The 20,208-nt window shown below is 43.1% G+C and overlaps 1 pseudogene across 1 annotated transcript; it reads left to right on the top strand.

The window, feature by feature from the left end:
• Positions 1-12,067: 12,067 nt before the first annotated feature.
• Positions 12,068-19,429, top strand: PATR-DRB6 (MHC class II antigen; annotated as a pseudogene). Its single transcript, NR_036548.1, has 6 exons — positions 12,068-12,113; positions 13,874-14,141; positions 17,413-17,694; positions 18,397-18,507; positions 18,984-19,007; positions 19,311-19,429. The product of NR_036548.1 is annotated as an MHC class II antigen (transcript).
• Positions 19,430-20,208: the final 779 nt, after the last annotated feature.

Genomic DNA, 20,208 nt, shown 5'->3' with positions numbered 1-20,208 from the left:
TTCTTTCTGAAGTCCAATCTTTATAAAGCCTGTATCCCTGTAGCTTATGTAGGTTCTCTGACAAAAGTTATACTTAGTGCTCTTTCATTCTTATAGGGAAAAATCCCTGGAGCTGAAGCCAAGATATTTAATACTTGGCGTCACCCTACAGACAAAGAACATCTGTGGGGTGTTCTTTGGTGCCTAAAGAGCTTAAGGCATCCTCTGAAAACCGGCCCAGGATAGTGTTTACTATAGATCTCTTTTAACCGTTCTATACTAGCATCTCCTAGATGCTGTAACTAGACTCCACAAGAAAAGACTCAATGAATGTAGGATAAATTATATGAAATTCTATTTTTGTAAGTCAAAAATAGTCAAATATCAGAAATTTGCTAAGGTTCAAACTACATACTCTGAGTGCAGTTACCGAGACAATGTGGACTTGTTCACATCTCATAGGGCTGAAAGTCAATGGGCAAGTCTTGGAAACTGATTGTCTTACTCGGGTCTTGTCCTAAATTTCCTAGGTTCACTCGTCATGCCCTCGGCTTTTCTTAATTAGCCATGTCTGCTTACCTCTTCCTCCAGTTTCTCTCTATTTTTCCCCAGCTATGTTGTCATTATTTCCTGAAATCCTTAAAGCTTGCAAGACCCAGAGCACTATAAGGTTCATCATAAGAGATAATTTCTTCTTTTTTTGAGACAGGGCCTGGCTCTGTCACCCAGGTTGGAGTGCAGTGGTGCAATAGAGGTTCGCTGCAACCTCTGCCGCCAAAGCTCAAGTCATTCTCCCTCCTCAGCCTCGAGAGTAGCTGGGACTACAGGCACCCAGCTAATTATTGTAATTTTGATAGAGACTGCGTTTTGCCATATTGCCCAGGCTGGTCTTAAACTCCTGGGCTCAAGCAATCCTCCTGCCTCCCAACATGCTGAGATTACAGATATGAGCCACCGTGTCCAGCCGGAAGGAGATGAATCTTAATTTTTAAAAAATTCTTTTTTCTTAAAATTACTGTTTCCTTGGCCGGGCGCGGTGGCTCATGCCTGTAATCCCAGCACTTTCGGAGGCCGAGATGGGCGGATCACGAGGCCAGGAGATCGAGACCATCCTGGCCAACATGGTGAAACCCGTCTTTACTAAAGATAAAAAAGTTAGCTGGGCATGACGGCACGTGCCTGTAATCCCAGCTACTCGGGAGACTGAGGCAGGAGAATCACTTGAACCCAGGAGGCGGAGGTTGTGGTGAGCCCAGATCACACCACTGCACTCCAGCCTGGCGAAAGAGCTAGACTCCGTCCTGAAAATTAAAAAAAAAAAGAAATAAATTACTGTTTCCTTATCTGTAAATTCTTCCAACTAGAAGGAGGAGAAAGAAGAAGTGTGCCTGTATTTCTCACAGGGAAGAGAAGGGGTCTAGTGTGACATCAAAATGAAAGAGTGCTGGAGCTTGAGCCCCTTCTTGCTTTCCAGGATCCACACAACAATGAGTTCTGAGAATGCTGGTTTATTCATGTAAACCACAGTTACTTTTATCAGCAGCTACTGTGTACTGGGCTCCCTTCTAGGTTCAAATCATTCTATTTGAGTAAGATAGAGTGGGTTGGTCCCTACTGATGGAAGTTACACAATCATAGAGGAGATAGACAATAACCCAATAATCATTTAACAAAGAAGAAAATGTCAGAGAGTCATCGTGCACGGAAGAAAAGACATCAGGTTTGTGGAAAGAAAGAACTGGATCCACCCAAATTTGGTTCATATGCTTAGGCACCTCTACCTGAGAAAGTGACATTCAGCTGAGACAACAAAATAAGTAGAGAGCCATGTGAAGATCTAAGGGTCAAATGTTCCAGGGAGACAAAATGTGGGGGAAATCCTGGTACAGAAAGAAGGCTAGAGGGGCTGACGTATAGGAAGCAAGGAAATGGAGAGGCAGAAGATGAGGTAGGATGCAGAGAGGAGGTCAGGAGCCTCATCATATTAGGCCCTGATGTTCATAGTAAGAAATTTTAATTTTATTTAAACAGATATGGGAAGCTACTGGATGGTAACAAGGAAAGTCAATTTATATTCAGTTTTAAAACTGATTCTAGCTACTTTGTGGGGATTGGATTGCTGGGGTTCACAAGTGGAAAGGAAGACTATTTAGGAGAACAGCAGGGAATCCTCAAGGAAAACAGGCTCATGGCTTCCTGGTGTGCATTAGTGACAAAGACAGTGAAAAAGATGAAGTGGATAGACTCGGCATGTATTTTGCTTAGCCTGTTAATGGATTACTATAAAGGGGATAGAACAATCAAGCTTATTCCTAAGGATTTTATCTTGACAAATAAGTGGATGGTGGTGTTGTTTATTGAGATAGGGAAAATTGTGGGAGGAAATTATTTGAAATGGTTGGAAATGATTTATTGACATTTATGTGGAATATGTGGAAAAATCTGAAGGTCAGTGGAATTTAAGAGACTCACGGTGAGTCCAGGGCTGGAGGTATTTATGTTGGTAGCATCAATACGTGGAGTGTGTTAAATTCCAGGGAGTGGAAGAGGATACATAGGGTAATAGCTCGTGTGTAGAAAAAAGAAGAAGGCACAGGCCAGCAAAGGGGACTGAGAGGGAGCCCCAGGGATGTTGGAGAAAAACCAAGAGAACACAATGTATGTAAGTCAAGGAAAATAGATTTTTTTCAAGAAGAAGGGAGAATCCAATGAGTATCACTAAGTGGGCGAAGTGAGAATGTGAGAGAGAAGCAAGTGCTGGGTTTGCTGGAGTTGATATTTGCAGTCAGTGGAGTATCCAGGATAGGAAATGGATTGGACCATTTGAAGAGCAAGTAGAGGAAGTAAGGATGAGGTTAAAGTTGACTGTTTTGAGTAGAGAGCTTCAGGGAAGAACTGTGCTCTGGGTTCAGGGAGCCAGCTGAATCTAAAGGAAAGGGCTAAAGAGGCTGCAGAGAAGGAGGAGGACCTATGAACCAGAGATATGCAGTCATTAGGGCCAAGGAAATACAGGAGGGTCCCTGTGTGCAGTGGTGAATGTTCATGCAAAACATCACACAGCCAATATTTCACACTGCCCGTATTTATTAGTGACATAGAATATACCAGTTATTACTCTAGGTCATGAGAATGTAGTGATGAATAAAATGAATCTCTTCTCCATCAGTATATGCCATGTAACATTTTGCAGTTACTGTGTACCAGGCCTATGAATTTCAGTATGCAATTTCAATAATGATCCTATTGTATCTGTGGTATTTAAAAGCATATACATCTCTGGAATCTAAAATTGAGAGGATATAAGTAAAACCCAGTATGCCAAATGTAGTGCTAGAAATCAGATTGCAGTTTAAATCCGAGCATGTAGAAAGTCCCTTTCTCCTATGTCAGGAGATGCCTTTTGTATGAGGTTTGTTTAGGTATACTGCATCGTTAGACATAAGCTAGTGTTTCTGCCCTATGTTTTCAGAATGACAATTCTTTATGAAACTAATAGAAGAACAGAAGACAATTGCAAAATCATGATGAAGATACTAATTGCTTTAGAATCAATGAGTAGGAAAGTGAGCTGCAGTTAAAGGGATCATAAAAAATTAAAATGAAAATATTTTTGAGTGTTTATTATGTGGTCAGCGCTAAGAAGAGTCATTACTTAATTTTACACTTAAAAATAATCCACTTTCTTGTTGAATCCATTTAGTGTAGTGTTGCGGGAAGTCAGGGACCCTGAACAGAGGGACCGGCTGAAGCCATGGCAGAAGAACATGAATTGTGAAGATTTCATGGACATTTATTAGTTCCCCAAAGTAATACTTTTATAATTTCTTATGCCTGTCTTTACTGCAATCTCTAAACATAAATTGTGAAGATTTCAAGGACACTTATCACTTCCCCAATCAATACCCTTGTGATTTCCTATGCCTGTCTTTACTTTAATCTCTTAATCCTGTCAGCTGAGGAGGATGTATATCGCCTCAGGACCATGTGATAATTGCATTAACTGCACAAATTGTGAAGCATGTGTGTTTGAACAATATGAAATCTGGGCACCTTGAAAAAGAACAGGATAACAGCAATTGTTCAGGGAATAAGAGAGATAACCTTAAACTCTGACTGCCAGTGAGCTGGGCAGAACAGAGCCATATTTCTCTTCTTTCAAAAGCAAATGGAGAAATATCGCTGAATTCTTTTTCTCAGTAAGGAACATCCCCGGGAAAGAGAATATGCGCCTGGAGATATAGGTCTATAAACGCCCCTCCTGGGTGTGGTCGTCTTTTATGGTCTGTAGACTGTAGGGGTGAAATAGACCCCAGTCTCCCATAGCGCTCCCAGGCTTATTAGGAAGAGGAAATTCCCGCCTAATAAATTTTGGTCAGACCCTGTCTCCTGATAAGATGTTATCAATGATAATGGTGCCTGAAACTTCATTAGCAATTTTAATTTCACCCCAGTCCTGTGGTCCTATGGTCTCGCCCTGCCTCCACTTGCCTTGTGATATTCTATTACCTTGTGAAGTACTTAATGTCTGTGACCCACACCTATTTGCATACTCCCACCCCTTTTGAAAGCCCCTAATAAAAACTTGCTGGTTTTTGCAGCTTGTGGGGCATCACGGAACCTACCAACATGTGATGTCTCCCCCGGATGCCCAGCTTAAAAATTTCTCTTTTTTGTACTCTGTCCCTTTATTTCTCAAACCAGCTGATGCTTAGGGAAAATAGAAAAGAACCTACGTGACTATCGGGACAGATTCCCTGATAGTGTAGAGAGCTGGAGGCTGGAGAATCATGACCAACTCAGCATTCCACTGAGGCTATATGATCAAACAGCAAACTGTTTATCAGGAATACAGAATAGGGGCAAACTCTCCTCTGTGCTGTCCGCCAGAAGCTTGGCTGAGGGCAATCAATCCCTGGCACCGGGCTCCTTGAGCTTATCTACTGGGACATCTAGAGCCTATTGTTCGAGGAATGCAGTCTTGCAAGGCTGCTCTGGAGCAAGCAGCAGACAGACAACCACCCCCTTCTCGCTATCTCTTTTCAATAAATAGAAGACAGCTCAAAGTTCAGGGCCCTTGTTCACTAACAGCAAGGTACCCCCGACCCCTTCTTTCAAATATACTCTTTTGTCTTTATTCCCCCGTTCATCCTCCTTTGTTCAGTCCAACAGGGTCCATGGCATAGTGACTTTCAAACAACGACAGGGAGATGCCATAGTGGTTTCCAAACACAGGCACATGAGAATGTGAACAAAGAAGGTCTGCTGGAGCAGAGGGACTGAAATTGATAAGACGGATGGAGACCCCGGGATGAGTCTGCTGGCAGCAGATATAAGGTCGGTGCCCTAAAGACGTACTGGGAGCAATATAAGGTCAGTGCTCTAAAGAAGTATTGGGAATGGGAAGTTTTCTGAATCAGGGTAATATGGGGCAGAATTTGTCTATTGAAGAAAAACACGTGCAGTTGCTTAAAGTATTGTAACAATCTGGTGCTCAGGTTAGATCTCAGACATTAACTACAATGCTGCAGGAGGTTATTACACATAACCCATGGTTCCCACAGACAGGCACTCTTAATATGGAAAATTGGGACAGAGCAGAAGGATTAAAACGGGCTCATCAAAAAGCTCTCAAAGTTGATCCTCCTGTTTTCTCCACCTGGAGTTTAGTCTGTACTGTCCTTCTGCCATTATCTCCTTCTTATTCTGCTGGACAGCAGGAGTGATGTTCTGAGCCTAAAAATCTGAAAGAATCTGTTACACAGCTCCAATTTAAAATACAAAACAGGAGAGGGAGGATAAAAATTGGCATATACCATCTCCTCCAATAGCAGAAACATCTGTACCGCCTCCTTCAGCAGCAGAAATAGAGACCCCAATACAGAGAATTTTACACTCTGCTGCCATAGCTGAGTGTAGGACCTTGCACTTTTCCTATTTCTCTAAGGCCTGATCCAGATAATCCATAGCAGCTTATTCATGAACACCCTCCACTAGAGTTTAAGTTGTTGAAGGAATTAAAACGAGTGTGGTAAACAATGGCATACAGAGCCCATTCACTTTAGGATTGCTAGAATCTGTATTTGGTGCTATGTGCCTTCTACCCTTTGATGGAAAGCATTTGGCTCATGCTTGTTTGTCTCCCAGAGCATACCTGACATGGAATTTAAATTGGCAAGAAATGTGTGCAGACCAGGCTAGACAGAATCGTGTAGCTGGACACAGAGACATTACAGAGGACATGCTGTTAGGTAATGGCCCTATTCAGACCTGGAACATCAAATGGCACTCCCAAATGCCAGCAGTGTGCACAGGCTGCTAAATGTGACTGGGCCACAATTCCAGAAGAGGGAGTCCCAGTGCAATCCTTTTTACGTGTCATGCAAGGGTTGCAGGAACCTTATGCACAATTTCTTGCACAATTACAAGACGCAATGAAGCATCAGATTCCTCATACCGCTGCTGCAGAAATGCTAACCTTAACTCTAGCTTTTGAGAATGTAAACACAGATTGTAAATGTGCATTGGCACCTGTGAGGTGTACCAAAAACTTGGGAAATTTTCTCAGAGCTTGTCAAGATGTGGGAACTGAGCTTCATCGGTCTACAATATTAGCGCAGGCAATGGCTAATTTAGCAGTTGACAAATCTAAAGGGAGCCAAGAGTCAAACCCTAAAATGGGAAAATGTTATAACTGTGGAAAAACTGGACATTTTAAAAAGGAATGCCACCAGATCTCAGGACAGAAAGATCTTACAATGCGGTGCCCCACCCAGAGAGAAAAAACACCAGGACTTTGTCCTTGCTGTAACCAAGGAAGTCACTGGGCTAATCAGTGCCACTCAAAATTTCATCAGTACAGCACCCACCTGTCGGGAAACTAGAAGGGGGCCTGGACCCGTGCCCCTCAAACAATGAGGGCATTTCCAGTTCAGACCACAGTCCCACTTCAGGGATGGGTCCCAGGAGAAAGATTGATTCCTGGTATTCTTCACCTCAGGAACACCAGGAAGTGCAGGATTAGATATCCCCGCCAGAGAAAGAACTACATTAGTTGGAGGAGACAAACCTACCAACATTCCCACTGGCATTTGGGGACCTTTACCAACAGGATACATAGGACTAATTTTAGGCAAAAGCCCTCTTAACTTGCAAGGCATGACTGTAGTCCCAGGAGTAGTTGACTCTGATTATGAAGGAGAAATTCAAGTAGTTTTAATGTCAAAAGATCTTTGGGTTTTTGAACTGGGAGAATATATTGCTCAATTATTGCTTATTCCCTGCAAATTACACCCTTCTCCATGAAAGGATAAACGAGGAAATAAAGGGTTTGGGAGCACAACTACATGGGAAATCTATCTATCCCAGCCCATAGCCTCTAATACCCCCACCTGTGTAGTACAAATTAAAAGAAAGAAATTTTATGGGCTTATGGGTACAGGAGCTGATGTGTCAGTAATATCCAGTAAGGACTGGCCCCCCCAGTATGGTCTCTCAGACTAACCTCCACATCCCTAGTGGGAGTAGGAGCAGCTAAAAGTGTTAAACACCGTGCTGAGATTTTACCTTGTCTTGGTCCGGATGGACAGTCATGTACTTTTCAGCCTTATGTTGCAAATACAGCAATCAATTTATGGGATCGAGACGTGCAGCATGGAATATAAGACTTACAAATGAAAACTTTGATAACCCAGGATTTAAAATGTTGACAGACATGGGATATCAGAGTGGGAAAATTTAGGGAAATTCCTACGAGGAAAACCTAACCCGATATCAATAACTGGAGAAACAGATAGAAAAGAGATAGGATGTCAGGATTTCTGATGGGGGTCATTGATATTTCTCCTCCACCCTCTGCCTTACCATTAGAATGGCAAGTGACAAACCCATACGGGTGGATCAATGGCCCCTATCTCAGGAGAAGCTGACGCAACTTCAGCAGCTAGTATAAGAACAACTGGACACAGGACATATAGAGGAGTCAGCCCCTGGAATTCACCAGTGTTTGTTATTCCAAAAAAGTCCGGAAGATGGCGACTGCTGCATGATTTGAGAACTATTAATGCACAAATTAAACCAATGGGTCCATTACAGCAAGGTGTGCCAACTCCAGTGGTCATTCCTAGAGATTGGCCTCTTGCAGTAATAGATCTTAAGGATTGTTTCTTCACTATACCATTACACGAGAAGGATAAGCCTCGATTTGCCTTCTCTGTGCCTTCTATTAATCAAAGAGAACCTGTTTCTTCCTATCAATGGAGAGTTTTACCCCAAGGCATGCTTAACAGTCCAACGCTATGTCAGCATTTTGTAGGACAGGCATTAAAGGAGCCTCCAAATATGTTTCCTACTGCTTACATCATTCATTTCACGGATGACATTCTTTTGGCCGCTCCTACAGACCAAATCTTACATCACTTATTCTGAGAAACAAAGCAGGCTTTAACTAAATGGAATCTCAGAATAGCTCCAGAAAAGGTACAAACAACTTCGCCATACCATTACTTAGACAATATTGTTACTGAAAGAAGTGTACGGCCTCAAAAAGTAGTTCTCCATAAAGACAGGTTACAGACTTTAAATGATTTTCAACAGTTGTTAGGGGATATTAATTGGCTGCACCCGATGCTAGGTATTGCCACTTATCAACTGACACATCTTTATCAAACCCTACAAGCAGATTCATTAGATTTCCCGCAGCAGTTGACCAAAGAGGCAGAAGCTGAGTTACAGCTTGTAGAACAGATGCTTCAGCAATGGCATGCCTCCCGGCTACAGCCACAAAAACCTTTGTTTTCATTATCCCTCAGACAAAATTTTGCAGTTCTATAGAGTCTATTCTTTCATTCTTCCTGTGATTACTCATCACAAGCCTATTCCAGGTGGACAAACCTATTTTACTGATGGCTCTTCCAAAGGTCATGCAGCTATTTATGGACCCAAGCATACTCAAACAATAATGACCTCTGGGATTTCCGCTCAACGCTCAGAGTTGATTGCGGTCATTCAGGTTTTACAGCTCACAGCTTCAGATCCTATGAACATTGTCTGTGATTCAGCTTATGTTGTAAATGTAGCCAGTCATGTAGAAACTGCTACAATTAAAAGTACCCTAGAACCAGAACTGCTTAATTTGTTCCTAAGACTTCAACAAACTATTCGCTCTGGTGCAGCTCCTTTTCATATTTCTCATATTCGCTCTCACACACAGCTTCCTGGAGCACGATCTCTAGGTAATGATAGAGCAGATAAATTGATTGGTTCTGTGTTTCAGCAAGCTCAAACCTCTCATGTATTACTGCATCAAAACACCTCTGCCCTTACTTGCACATTTAACTTGCCTCACAGCCCAGCTAGGTCTATAATACAAGCCTGTCCTACTTGCCAGCATGTCCCTGGAGCCACACCTGTAGAAGGATGTAATCCACGAGGTTTGGCTCCAAATGAAATTTGGCAAATGGATATTACACACATAGAAGCCTTTGGTAAGCTTAGCTATGCTCTTGTGCCTATAGACACTTATTCTCATATGCTGCATGCTACATGCCAAACAGGTGAGACAGTTGGTCATCTGCGGCAACATTTCTGTCGTCATTTGCTCACATGGGGATACCTAAACAATTAAAAACTGACAATGGACCTGCTTATGCTAGTCATGCTTTTCAAAATTTCCTGCAGCTTTGGGCCATAACCCATAAAACAGGAATTCCTTATAATCCTAGAGGACAAGATATTATAGAGCAGGCACATCAAACATTACAACGCATGTTGAAAAGACAAAAAGGAGGAGTAGGAGACAAGTTACCACTGCAATCAAAGTTATATTTAGCCTTATTTACTTTAAATTTTTTGACTCCTGGTACAAATGTTAAGACTCCAGCGGAAAGACATTGGCCACTGTTGGAGAAAAAGAGGAGAGGTTTCCGAAAGTGTTAAGGAAATCCCCAGAAAAAGGATAGTGGAAAGATCCGGTGGATTTACTGATGTGAGGACGAGGGTATGCTTGTGTTTTTACAGGAGATGGACAAACCGTGTGGGTGCCCTCAAGGTGCGTGTGACCATGGAACAGGAGACTGGAGGAACCCACGGTGGCCAACCGTGGGTCCGGTCTGTCCAGTACGGGCCATGAGCCAGCTGAGCCTGAGTGCAAAGATGGAGAGAAGGCCTATCAGAGTCATGACAACACCAACCCCCATAAACTGGGGGAAACTCAGGAAAACCATGCAGGAAGCTGAGAAACTACTGGAGCATCAAGGACAGGCAAAATCCCCTGATTCCATGTTCCTGGCTATGATACCCATAATGTCTTGTGCAGTATGTTTTCCCTGTGTAGAGGCAAAAATATATTGGGCATATATTCCCAATCCCCCAGCAGTACGGCCTATACTCTGGAGTGACACTTCTGCTGAGATCGATCATAATCAGGGAGCATGGGCTCCAGGACCCCTAACTCCCCCTGACATAGAACAGTTAGACTCTCAGAACAATATCATCAATTATACGGCTCCACTGGAAGGACTCCCTTTGTGTATCACCACAAAGACGTCACTCAGCCATAGCTGTCTTACAATTCAAGCTCAAACATGGTTGAGTCACTATGGAAAAATCATGTACTTGTTAAGTCTTGGTTCTATTAATGTAGCTGGTGTGCTAACCGAACATTCCCTGGCCAATCGCCCTAATTGTGCTGACTATATGGAATGGATTCCCTTCAATAGTTCCTACCCCCCTCTGTGGACCCAGTGTCTTAGCCCACTGGCTAAAAAACAATCAATGTTAACTGGAGATATTATGGATTGGAGACCTAAAGATCAACTAGATGGAAAAGATAATAATCAGAAATCATGGCACAAACTTCACTGGCATTGATGGCAAGCTTATAATGCTTCTACTTTATACCACACCGGGATCCAATCCCATTCTGCTGCCCAGATTGCTTGGCATGGAGCAGACTTTAGCCTGCCTCTTCCTCAGTGGCATTATCTAGGGAGGAAAGGACCAATCCAAGAGATGTTATGAGAAGCAGCACTCCCATTTATGAATGGCAGCATCTGGGTTGGGATATCATCTAATAATGGCAATACTAAGTGACAAAGTTTTAATGTTACATTTGTAAGGAATATCACCACTCAATTTACGGCTTGTGTTTTTACCTGTAAATCTTGCCAGTTATATCACTGCATTAATCATAGCACATTGCAAACACATAATATCTCTACTTTGATAATTTTGGGTTGCATCCCTGGACTATGGATGCCCGTTAATCTGTCCAAGCCTTGGGCTGCCACACCTGCTTTGCATTATGTGAAACTTTTTCTAACTCAGCTTACTCATCGTGCCCGTAGAGCCTTAGGCATGATAATTTTTGCTATTGTTTCCTAGGTCACACTAATAACTTCTGTTGTGATGTCCTCCGTAGCTTTGCATAGTTCTATTCAAACAGCTCATTACATGGAGAACAGGATGCGTATGGCTGACCAAGCGTGGCTACTTCAGAATAAAATTAATACTGAGTTACAAACTGAAGTGGCAATGTTGAAATCCATGGTTCTATGGTTAGGGGAACAAGTACAAAGCTTACAGTTGTAGCAGCAATTGCATTGTGATTTTAATTACACTCATATTTGTGTAACCAACTTAGAATATAACCAAAGTGAGTATCTGTGGGACCTTGTGAAAGTCCATTTGCAGGGAGCTTTCACATCCAACATCACCTTTGATATTGGTGAATTACAAAACAAAATTCTTGACTTAAATAAGCAAACTCAAAAGTTTCAGCCTTCTTTAGAAGACTGGACTGAATTCCAGCAAGGCCTGGAGAGCCTCAATCCTTGGACCTATCTAAAACACTACGTTAACATCTCATATATAGTTCTGGGAATAATGTTGTTTTGTCTCTGTCTTCTGTTCATAGTCTGTAAAACTGGATGGACCGCCAATCAGAAAATGAGAGCTGCCCAGCCTGGCCTTACATTCTTTCAATTAATACATAAACAAAAAGAGGGAAATATAGAGAGCCAGAGGCTGGAGAATTGTCACGAACTCAGCATTCCACAGAGGCTATATGATCAAACAGCGAACTGTTTATCATGAATACAGAATGTGGGCAAACTCGCTTCTGTGCCGGCTACCAGAAGGTTTGCTGAGGGCAATCACTCCCTGGTGCGGGGCTCCTTGAGGTTATGTACTGGGACATCTAGAACCTATTGTTTGAGGAATGCAGTCTTGCAAGCCTGCTGTGGATCAAGCGGCAGACTGAAACACCCCCTAAGAGCAAGGTGCCCCAGACCCCTTCTTCCAAACATACTCTTCTGTCTTTTGTCTTTATCCACCCGTTCATCCTCCTTTGTTCAGTCCAACAGGGACTGTAGCTATTTAGTCAATGCAAGTTCAATATCTTCACATTTATTTTTTGCCTTATGCAATATTTCTCAACATTTTCATGAGTTGTTGGTCATCGCTATCTCTATTAACTTTCAACAGTTTGCCCTTGTAAGTCACAAATAGTGATGCTGCTGCAATTATTTTTCACTAACATGCCTCAGATTTCTGTAGTGATTCTACTTTTGATACTGTTCACAATGTAAAATGCTTCTACTTATTCATTTCACTTTCAACCACAGGATTATTTTTAAGTTATTTTTGTCATTTTCATACTTCAATGAAACATAAAGACAAAACATCAAAAGTATATACATAGTGTTTTACATATGTGTATATTTACACATATATATGTATGTCTATATGTATTGAAACTATAGAAGCACATGTCACCAATAAGAGCTCTGAGACACCTTTGAACACTTACCCTTATCAGATGAGATTTGCCAAATGAGTTGTAGAAACAAGTTTTTTTTAACTGAATTTCTGAGCTTTGTGGATTTAGAAATGCAAAGGAAGGTTTGTGGACATTCACGGGATCATGGTTTTATTCTCCTTAAATCTCTTTGATACTTTCCCATTGTCTTTAGTATAAATTCAAAATCCTAACACCACCCATGAGGCTTTTCAATACCTAGCTTCTTATGATGTCTCCAGGCTAATCTTTTACCCTCTTTCCCTTCAGTCTCTCTGCTTTAGTGAACTTTCTTCTGGTTTCTTGAAGAAGTTCATCAATTCAAGCTTTTGTACATGGTATTTCCTAAACCTGAAATGTGCCTCCCGTTTTGTCCAGACACACAGGCTCCACTCTGCCCCCTGGCTCACACCTGCTTAACCTGTCAAGTCACATCTGAACTGTCACCCTTCAGAGGGTCCTTCTCTGGCACCCTAATGTAATTGAGATCATCCTATTATTCTCTGTTCTAGAACTCCACACTTCTGACATTTCTCATTCCTGTTTAAGCTCTTGAGTGTTTGGTTTTTGACCATCACTTTCACTGCTCTTTAAGCTCCCCCAGCGGAGTGGAGACGTCTGTTTTCCCTTGTTTGGATTCCTAGAGGCAGCGCAGGCCTGGCACAAGGTCATCACTAAGAAAGTGTTCACAGGATGAACGCGGTGGGTGCTGTTGAAGGAACCAGTAAAGCCTGTGGGATGAGACAAGGAGCAGAGAGTGTCTTGGGGTGGAGGCTCCCAGGAGGAGGCGGGGCAGGCTGCGGCGCTCGGTGGATCCTCCTCCAGCTCCTGCTTGGAGGTCTCCAGAACAGGCTGGAGGCAGGGAGGGGGTCCCAAAAGCCTTGTAATCATTGGTAGTTTTCCTGCCTGGTCCGCCGAACCCCTGTACGCCTCAGGAAGACGGAGGATCAGCCCCTGGGCTGTGCGTGGTCAAGGTTGCTGGTGGGGCTGATCAAGGTTCCCAGTGCCTGCACCCCACCCAGGGAGCCCTGGATGGCGGTGTCGCTGTCAGTGTCTTCCTCAGAGGCTATCCCTGTGACTGGATCGTTCATGTCCCCACAGCACGTTTCTTGGAGAAGGCTAAGTGTGAGTGTCATATCTTCAATGGGACGAAGCGGGTGCAGTACCTGAACAGATACATCCATAAACGGGAAGAGAACCTGCGCTTCGACAGCGACGTGGAGGAGTTCCAGGCGGTGACAGAACTGGGGCGGCCTGTCGCAGAGAACTGGAACAGCCAGAAGGGAATCCTGGAGGAGAAGCGGGACAAGGTGGACATACTGCAGATACAATTACGGGGTTTTTGAGAGCTTCACAGTGCAGCCATCAGGTGAGCGCGGCGGGGGGCGGGGCCTGAGTCCCTGTGAGCTGGGAATCTGAGTGTGTGTGAGGGCAGGGGTCGGGGGGGCAGGAGAGAGAGAGACATCTGTGAGCATTTAGAATCCTCTCAATCCCGAGCAAGCAGTTCTGAGAGCACAGGTGTGTGTGTAGAGTGGATTTGTCTGGGTCTGTGTGGCTGTTGTGGGAGGGGAAGCAGGAGGGGGATGCCTCTTATCCTTGGAGGCCTCTGTGGAGAGGTGACATGGGAGGTGGGTGCAGGCGGCTGGAGAGAGAGGAGACCTTGATTGTCCTGGGTCCTTAGAGGTGCAGGGAAAGGAAATGTAAGATGTGTGTGGTTGGGGTGAAGGTTTAGGGGAGGAGAGCTGAGGGGTATGGAAGGTTTGGGATAATGTGAGGAGGCCAGTTCCAGACTGTCCCTGGCACATACCCTTCATGTAATCTCTGAAATAAAAGTGTGTGCTGTTTGCTTGCAAACGCATTAGATTAACTTCTAGGAGAACTGAGGAGACCTCCGAGGCACCTCTGAAGCTTCTTTAGGCCTAAATTTGTTGCCATTTTTTTGTTTTCTTTTTTTTTTTTTTTTTTTTTTTTTTTTTTGAGACAGAGTCTCGCTCTGTCGCCCAGGCTGGAGTGCAGTGGCGCGATCTCGGCTCACTGCAAGCTCCGCCTCCCAGGTTCACGCCACTCTCCCGCCTCAGCCTCCCTAGTAGCTGGGACTACAGACGACAGACGCCCTCCACCATGCCCGGCTAATTTTTCTGTATTTTTAGTAGAGACGGGGTTTCACCTTGTTAGCCAGGATGGTCTCGATCTCCCGACCTCGTGATCCGCCCGCCTCGGCCTCCCAAAGTGCTGGGATTATAGGAGTTTTGTTTTCTTAGTGTGTATATTTTTACATAGCTGAAATGATTGTGAAACTAACTTCTTGAATTAAAGTTTTAACACATTGTTACTATATGATTATAATGCTAATAGTTTTCTAGTAGTTACATATTATTCTTTTGTATATAATAGTTATGACACAACTCACCTCACTTTCCCTTTTGTTGACCATTCACCGGAAGTTGAAAATGTATGTTTCTGGTTAATTTTTCATTTATATTTTTTGATTTGTAATCCTTTTGAATTATTTTGACCTATTTATTGGCCAGTTATAATTACTGCTCTAAGAATTCCCTATTGTATTTGATAGGTAATGGACAATGATCTACTGTCTAATATCTCGAGGGCTTAGTATTTTTCTCAGTGATTTTGTTGGTTCTTTGTACTGTAAGATTATTAACACTTTCTTCATATTTCATTAAGCATTTGCTCCAGTTTGTGGTTTGTATGTTGATTTTGAAAACTCTTTTCCATGTTAAGGATTTGAACATTTTTTGTTCATTTGTTTGTTTTTGTTTTGTTTTGTTTTGTTTTGTTTGATATAGAGTCTTGCTCTGTTGCCCAGGCTGGAGTGCAGTGGTGCGATCTCGGCTCCCTGCAACCCCTGCCTCCCGGGTTCAAGCAATTCTCCTGCCTCAGCCTCCTGAGTAGCTGGGATTACAGGCAGGCACCACCACGCTCGGCTAATTTTTGTATTTTTAATAGAGATAGGGTTTCACCATGTTGGTCAGGCTGTTCTCAAACTCCTGACCGCAGCCTCCCAAAGTGCTGGAATTATAGGCTTGAGCCACCACACCCAGCCTGAACGTTTTTATTTAATAAAATATATTGCAAAATGTTATTAATGATTTTCAATCCATCTTAAATCTACAACTTTGTGGTATTGCTGTCTCCAGGTTTCTCCTTCCTTCTCACAAAAAATTGTATTATTGAGAGTATGCTAGTGTCAGGGATTTTCCTAGGCATAAGCACTCCAACTAATGAGTCCCAGACCCTGCCTCGATCCAAATGTCATTCTGGAAAAAAAAAAAATCATTTTACAATGATAGGTCTAATAATAGCTATGTTTGTTTTGCACGGGAGATGCATTCATCAGCTAAATGTGAATATAAGAACTCTCAAAATTAAAATGACTTTCCTTAATCCTTCTGACTGCTTTAGGACTCATGCCTTTCTAGGAGCTTAAAGATTTGGAGAATCAGCCGGGTGCGGTGGCTCACACCTGTAATCCCAGCACCAAGGCGGGCAGATCACAAGGTCAGGAGATCGAGACCATCTTGTCTAACACGGTGAAACCCCATCTCTACTAAAAATACAAAAAATTAGCCGGGCATAGTGGCACATGCCCGTAGTCCCAGCCACTCGGGATGCCGAGGCAGGAGAATCACTTGAATCCAGGAGGCGGAGGTTGCAGTGAGCCAAGATGGCGCCGCTGCATTCCAGCCTGGACAACAGAGTGAGACTCCATCTCAAAAAAAAAAAAAAAAAAAAGATTTGGAGATTGTTTTGCACAGGAGATGCATTGATCAGCTAAATGTGAATATAAGAACTTTCAAAACTAAAATGACGTTCCTTAATTCCTAAATCTCTGCTTTAGGACTCAGGCTTTTCTAGGAACATAAAGATTTGGAGAATCATTTCTGTCCGTCCCACCTTCCCAGGGGCAGAACCATTTTTGTGGTATTCTAAGGTGTGAGTGCATGGCGGTACTATTCCTAAAAATTCATACTCGGTTTCCTCATGTACCCTACTCTGTCCCTTTATCCACATTGTTTTAAATCATATTCTTCTCTCAAGGTGTAAGAGGATGATAAATAGGTGCCAAGTGGAGCACCCACGTGTGATGAGCCCCCTCACAGTGGAATGGAGTGAGACGCTATCTGACCTCATAAATTGAAGACTATCTTCAGTCATTGTTTTATAGATTTTACGTTCATTAGTCCTCATATAACCGCCAGAGGCAAATTAGTATAATTATCCTTCATTGTAGGTGACAAAGTTGAGACACAGAAGAATCAAAAAAACTCTTCCAGGATCAACCAGTAAAAGGCAGACCTTGGATTTGAGCCAGGCGACCTGGCTCAGGTATCAGTTTTAATTAATACACTCTGTACTTTCAAAGATTTGTAAACACTTTAACAATGCATGACAATTTCAAGCTATGAAGAAACAAATAAAATTTTTACAACATCTCTCAAATCTAATGGGTCCACACTATCACGATTAAATTCCAGGCTGATGACACTGTGAGGGCGTATGGCCAGCTGTGCTGGAGGCCTCATCAAAGCCAGAGCCTGGGTTTACAGAGAAGCAAACAAACAGCTGCACAAGGAGACTCTAACTTCCTGATTCCTTCTCTCTACCTTTTTTTCTCCTAGTCCAACCTAAGGTGACTGTGTATCCTTCAAAGACCCAGCCCCTGCAGCACCACAACCTCCTGGTCTGCTCTGTGAGTGGTTTCTATCCAGGCAGCATTGAAGTCAGGTGGTTCCGGAACGGCCAGGAAGAGAAGGCTGGGGTGGTGTCCACAGGCCTGATCCAGAATGGAGACTGGACCTTCCAGACCCTGGTGATGCTGGAAACAGTTCCTCGGAGTGGAGAGGTTTACACCTGCCAAGTGGAGCACCCAAGCGTGACGAGCCCTCTCACAGTGCAATGGAGTGAGCAGCTTTCTGAATTCATGAATTTCTTACCCACCAAGAAGGGGACTGTGCTAATCCCTGAGTGTCAGGTTTCTCCTCTCCCACATCCTATTTTCATTTGCTCCATGTTCTCATCTCCATCAGCGTAGGTCAGTGGGGGTAGCCCTGTAATCATTTCTAAAAACACCTGTACCTCCTGGAGAAGCAGTCACGCCTGCCAGGCAGGAGAGGCTGTCCCTGTTTTGAACCTCCCCATGATGGCACAGGTCATGGTCACCCAGTCTCCCTGGGCTCCAGGCTCTGCCTCTGGGTCTGAGACTGAGTTTCTGGTGCTGTTGATCTGAGTTGTTTGTTGTGGTCTGAGAAGAGGAGAACCGTAGGGGCCTTCCTGACATGAGGGGAGTCCAATCTCAGGCCTGCCTTTTATTAGCTCTGTCACTCTAGACAAAATGCTTAACCTCATTGAGTCTTAGGCTTTCTGTTGATCAGATGTTGAAGTTGTGCCTTACATGAAGGCTGTAATATTTGAAGAAGTTTGATGCCTGAACCTTGTAACTGTTCAGTGTGATGTGAAAACCATTTTTTCCCCCAAAAATGGCTAGTTATTTCAGTTCTTACAGGGCAGCCTTCTTCCCCATTTTCAAAGCTCCAAATCTCAGGGTCTCAATTAAAGAGGTTCAATTTGGAATAAACATCACTAAACCTGGCTTCCTCTCTCAGGAGCATGGTCTGAATCTGCACAGAGCAAGATGCTGAGTGGAGTCGGGGGCTTTGTGCTGGGCCTGCTCTTCCTTGGGACGCGGCTGTTCATCTACTTCAGGAATCAGAAAGGTAAGAAGCATTTGGGAGCTAAGTCTCTCCATAGGCTTTTCTGGAGGAGGAAATATGGCTTTGCTGAGGTTAGTTCTCAGTATATGAGTGGCCCTGGATAAAGCCTTTTTTTCCCCAAATGACCTCCAATGTCCTGATAATCCAGAAATCATCAGTGCATGGTTACTATGTCAAAGCATAATAGCTTGTGGCCTGCAGAGATAAGAGAAAGGTTAACAAGTAGGGGTCCTTTGGTTTGAGATCCTGGAGCAAATTAAGGAAGAGCCACTAAGGCTAATGCAATTACACTGGATCCTGTGACAGACACTTCACGCTTCATGGGTCACATGGTCTGTTTCTGCTCTTCTCTGCCCTGGTTGGTGTGGGTTGTGGTGTTAGAGAAATCTCAGGTGGGAGATCTGGGGCTGGGATATTGCGTTGGAGGACAGATTTGCTTCCATATCTTTTAAGTGTATATCTTTTCCTCTTTTTCCCAGGACACTCTGGACTTCAGCCAACAGGTAATACCTTTTAATCCTCTTTTAGAAACAGACTTGGTTTCCCTAGAATGATGGTAGAGGTGATAAGGCATGAGACAGAAATAATAGGAAAGACTTTGGATCCAAATTTCTGATCAGGCAATTTACACCAAAACTCCTCCTCTCCACTTAGAAAAGGCCTGTGCTCTGCAGGAATATTGGCTCAGGGAGACTCAGGAACGTGTTTTTCTTCTTCCTGTGGTGCTCTCATCTGAGTTGTTGAAAGCAGGGAAAAGAAGCTTTTAGTAAAGCCAAGTCTGAAAACAATTTCCTCTGTCTCCGCAGGACTTCTGAGCTGAAGTGCAGATGACCACATTCAAGGAAGAACCTTCTGCCCCAGCTTTGCAGGATGAAAAACTTTCCCACTTGGCTCTTATTCTTCCACAAGAGCTTTCTCAGGACCAGGTTGCTACTGGTTCAGCAACTCTGCAGAAAATGTCCTCCCTTGTTGCTTCCTCAGCTCCTGGTCTTGGCCTGAAATCCCAGTACTGATAGCAGCGCCTCATCTTCAACTTTTGTGCTTCCCTTTACCTAAACTTTCCTGCCTCCCGTGCATCTGTACTCCCCTGGTGCCACAAACACATTGCATTATTCAATGTTTCTCAAACATGGAGTTAAAAATCATCTGGTCCATTTCGCTGCAAGGACAAGAAATAAGAAAAAAGGAAGACTATTTCCCAATATATTAAAGGTTTTCATGTATATATAATAAGTATGTGAGGTAAATGCACATGTTAAATAGCTTGATTTAGACATTACACACTATAGGCATATATCAAACTTCATGCTCTACAACATAAATATACTACACAATTTTTACTTGTCAACTAAAAAAGTAAAGCTAACATTCAAAAAGGCTATGCATAAAACCTGAGAATGGACTATAACAACTGAAAAAAACTTGGCAAACATGAGATGAGAAACCAGCCAGCGAGTCAGTTAGAACTCTTTCTTCACCCCATCTACAATATTGTGAATCTATACCTTTAAATTAGTATACAGTTTTTCATTCCAGAGACTTCAATAATATAGTATTATCAAAGGACTTGTACAGATTTCAGAGAAAGGCAAATTTAGAAGATGCAGGGTTCTGCATTGTGTTCTGAGGGTCAGCATCAAATATGTCAAATCTAAAAGTACATAATCAATTCAAAAGTTTGCTTCAAGGTAATAATCATTTGAG

This window comes from Pan troglodytes, chromosome 5 (genome assembly GCF_028858775.2).
Source record: "Pan troglodytes isolate AG18354 chromosome 5, NHGRI_mPanTro3-v2.0_pri, whole genome shotgun sequence".
Classification (NCBI taxonomy): Eukaryota; Metazoa; Chordata; class Mammalia; order Primates; family Hominidae; genus Pan; species Pan troglodytes.
This window is presented reverse-complemented; position numbering and strand designations above follow the sequence as displayed.